Source organism: Gallus gallus, chromosome 2, assembly GCF_016699485.2.
Source record: "Gallus gallus isolate bGalGal1 chromosome 2, bGalGal1.mat.broiler.GRCg7b, whole genome shotgun sequence".
NCBI classification, from domain to species: domain Eukaryota; kingdom Metazoa; phylum Chordata; class Aves; order Galliformes; family Phasianidae; genus Gallus; species Gallus gallus.
This window is the reverse complement of record NC_052533.1, coordinates 57,438,670-57,443,056: the sequence shown is the minus strand read 5'-3', so window position 1 is coordinate 57,443,056 and position 4,387 is coordinate 57,438,670.

Below are 4,387 nucleotides of genomic sequence, written 5' to 3'. Positions count from 1 at the left end.
GAGCCGGCCGGGGAGCACACAGAGCCAAGGCGGGCAGACGAGGAACAAGCTCGTGACTCCCGCTCAGCTTCATCTTTCCCTCTGAAGGGAGAAAGGAAACAGAACAATGAAGTCTTCTGGGAGCCGCAGTTCACTCTTCCCTTCCGAGAACCAGGTACCCGGACCCATCGGCAATCCACGGAACTGCAGCATGGACTCTTTCACTCCCAGTGCGCTACGTGATGCTACGGTGTGACGTACCGATCACAAACCACCACACCATGACACAGCCACAGAACACGCTCCCCCCACCACACCCCACATGGCCAGTGCTGGCCGCAGCATCGGACGCTGTCACAGTGGCTATGGCAGCGGCCTGCGGACATCAGAATGGCCACCACTGCCCCGCCCTTTGAGCCGCACCCCACAAGTACGGGAGCACCGGCAGCTGGCCCACACTTGCCGAGCTTCGGCCTTCTGTGTGCCACGCGTGCGTGGACGGGAGAGGAGCCAGAGCAGGAAGGCAGGCGGCTGCCCACCCAGGTGTGGGGCGAGAGAGAGGCAGTGCCAGGAAGCGCACAGGAGGACGCCACCTGGCACGCAGACCAAGTGCAACGGGTGCATGAGAGGTACTCCTGCGCGAGAGCCACAGCCATCGCTCTTGTGTCCAGTCTCTTGTGCAGCCCACTACAGACTAGTCTGTAGTTTCCAGGCAGGGAGAAGATGAAGAGCACACCTGTGCTTCATCAGACCAAGAATGGTGTTCTGCAAAGGCACGCGCAGCGTTCAGAGAACGGCGTGCAAGCAGGTCTTTTCCGCCATCCGCTGACAGGATGGAGAGCTCATCACGCTCACCATGAGAGGAATGTCCTACGGGCAATGCTCAGGTGCCCAGAGAAGACCGTGAGGCGCAGCGTTGCAGCCTGGGGGCAAAATGGCATGGGGCTCCTCGTCCCCCGTCCAGCAGTGGATGCCGAGGAGCCCATGGAGGTGGGCCCCCTTCAGTATGCCCTGTCACCCAGCTGGGTCCCCTGCGGAGTACAGGGCATGGGGCTCCTCATCCCCCATGTGGCAGTGGATGCTCTGGAGCCGATGGAGGTGGACCCCCCACAGTGTGCCTCGAGCCCCAGCAGGATCTGCTGGGGAGTAAATGGCACGGGGCTCCTCACCCCCCACCCAGCACTGGGTGCCGTGGTGCCCATGGATTTGTCCTGAGGCCCAGGCATGCCAGACGGACATGGACTAAATGATGGTGATGGGAGGCACAGCTGCCACCACCAAACAGGCAGCTGCGGGACCACAGCTCCAGCCGCTGCTCAGACCACGACTCAGACACAGACACGACCACCAATCAGAAGGCCATGGGAGCCGTAGCTACTGCCACCGATCCAGCAGCTGCGGGAGGCACAGCCGTGGCCACCGATAAGACAATAACGTCTCACCAAATACTTTCCACTCTGCTGAGAACAGGAAGAGGCCAAGACGTTCCTGCTTTTCAGAAAATAAAATTCTACGTACATCCCAGCTGAGGGTTTCTGCATCTCTTTCTTTGGGTGCTTAGCGATTGACAAACCCGTGTTCTCCTCCAGTGTCTGACACCTGAAAAGAGCACAGTCCTGCGGGTCTTTCTGTGAAAGTGCAGTTATGCAAGAAAAAGCAGGCACTGAATTCCTGCTGCATTTGGTTTCACAGATGTTTCCTCCAGCAGTGGCTCTGGAGTATCCACTGTCATGCCAAACGCAGGTTCACAGATCAGAGGGTAGGCTAGGTTGCAAGAGAGCCAAGGAGTTCATGCAGCCCTACCTCGAGCTAATAAAGCGCAGTCAGCTATGAACTTGTGGGTTCTCAGAAAACCCTCCAAACATCGGTAACACCATTTGCAACTAGAAGGCTTTTTAAAACAAATACTTGCTTTCCCCTCTGTTTAAATACAGGGGTATTTAATGAAAAAGGACGAAACAGGGGCACCGCAGCGTAGGAGGAACGTGGGTGAGCTGGGACTCTTCAGCCTGGAGAGGAGAAGGCTGCGTGGTGACGTGATTGCGGCCTTTCAGTATCTAGAAGGGAGCTCCAAGAAAGAAGGGGACAGACTCTTGAGCAGGGTCTGTGGCGACAGAAGAAGGGGAAACGGCCACAAGCTCAGGGAGGGTAGGTTTAGGTTAGGTACAAGGAAAAAAAACTTTTGCAGTGAGGGTGCTGAGGCACTTTGAACAGGTCACCGAGTGTTGTGGTTGATGCCCCGTCCCTGGAGGCTCTCAAGGCGAGGCTGGATAAGGCCCTGGGCAACCTGGTCTAGCTGTGGGGTCCCTGTTCATTGCAGGGGACTTGGACTAGACGGCCTTCAGAGGTCCCTTGCAACTCTAGGATCCTGCGACCCTGTGTTTCCACGAGGGGAGGTCAGGCCTGTCAGGGTTTGGCCTGGTTGGGCCAACTCCCATGACAGGGAACAAAAGGACCCGCGGTCCCACGCCCGGGGAGAAGGGGAAGGGGGGTAGGAAAAAGGCGGGGAGATGGGCCGGGACGAGGAGAAACAGTGGCCACCAGCTGAGAAAAAAAAACAGTTGACTACAAATGAGAGCGGAATGCGAGATAATATAGTACAGTGCAATATAATTGGAACTGAAGTGAAGAAATCAAATAAATGAGAGAGTCCGACACCGAAGGCCTTGCTCTCATGCTGTAGGCGAGCCGGCCGGGGAGCACACAGAGCCAAGGCGGGCAGACGAGGAACAAGCTCGTGACTCCCGCTCAGCTTCATCTTTCCCTCTGAAGGGAGAAAGGAAACAGAACAATGAAGTCTTCTGGGAGCCGCAGTTCACTCTTCCCTTCCGAGAACCAGGTACCCGGACCCATCGGCAATCCACGGAACTGCAGCATGGACTCTTTCACTCCCAGTGCGCTACGTGATGCTACGGTGTGACGTACCGATCACAAACCACCACACCATGACACAGCCACAGAACACGCTCCCCCCACCACACCCCACATGGCCAGTGCTGGCCGCAGCATCGGACGCTGTCACAGTGGCTATGGCAGCGGCCTGCGGACATCAGAATGGCCACCACTGCCCCGCCCTTTGAGCCGCACCCCACAAGTACGGGAGCACCGGCAGCTGGCCCACACTTGCCGAGCTTCGGCCTTCTGTGTGCCACGCGTGCGTGGACGGGAGAGGAGCCAGAGCAGGAAGGCAGGCGGCTGCCCACCCAGGTGTGGGGCGAGAGAGAGGCAGTGCCAGGAAGCGCACAGGAGGACGCCACCTGGCACGCAGACCAAGTGCAACGGGTGCACGAGAGGCACTCCTGCGCGAGAGCCACAGCCATCGCTCTTGTGTCCAGTCTCTTGTGCAGCCCACTACAGACTAGTCTGTAGTTTCCAGGCAGGGAGAAGATGAAGAGCACACCTGTGCTTCATCGGACCAAGAATGGTGTTCTGCAAAGGCACGCGCAGCGTTCAGAGAACGGCGTGCAAGCAGGTCTTTTCCGCCATCCGCTGACAGGATGGAGAGCTCATCACGCTCACCATGAGAGGAATGTCCTACGGGCAATGCTCAGGTGCCCAGAGAAGACCGTGAGGCGCAGCGTTGCAGCCTGGGGGCAAAATGGCATGGGGCTCCTCGTCCCCCGTCCAGCAGTGGATGCCGAGGAGCCCATGGAGGTGGGCCCCCCTCAGTATGCCCTGTCACCCAGCTGGGTCCCCTGCGGAGTACAGGGCATGGGGCTCCTCATCCCCCATGTGGCAGTGGATGCTCTGGAGCCGATGGAGGTGGACCCCCCACAGTGTGCCTCGAGCCCCAGCAGGATCTGCTGGGGAGTAAATGGCACGGGGCTCCTCACCCCCCACCCAGCACTGGGTGCCGTGGTGCCCATGGATTTGTCCTGAGGCCCAGGCATGCCAGACGGACATGGACTAAATGATGGTGATGGGAGGCACAGCTGCCACCACCAAACAGGCAGCTGCGGGACCACAGCTCCAGCCGCTGCTCAGACCACGACTCAGACACAGACACGACCACCAATCAGAAGGCCATGGGAGCCGTAGCTACTGCCACCGATCCAGCAGCTGCGGGAGGCACAGCCGTGGCCACCGATAAGACAATAACGTCTCACCAAATACTTTCCACTCTGCTGAGATCAGGAAGAGGCCAAGACGTTCCTGCTTTTCATAAAATAAAATTCTACGTACATCCTAGCTGAGGATTTCTGCATCTGTTTCTTTGGGTGCCGTGGAGAGGCGCGAGGGCCAGATGGATGTGACCTTGCCCTTGAGTGTCAGTGCAACAATTTGATTGTAGACCAACGTTTGGCAGTGATTTAGCTTAGCGATTGACAAACCCGTGTTCTCCTCCAGTGTCTGACACCTGAAAAGAGCACAGTCCTGCGGGTCTTTCTGTGAAAGTGCAGCTATGCAA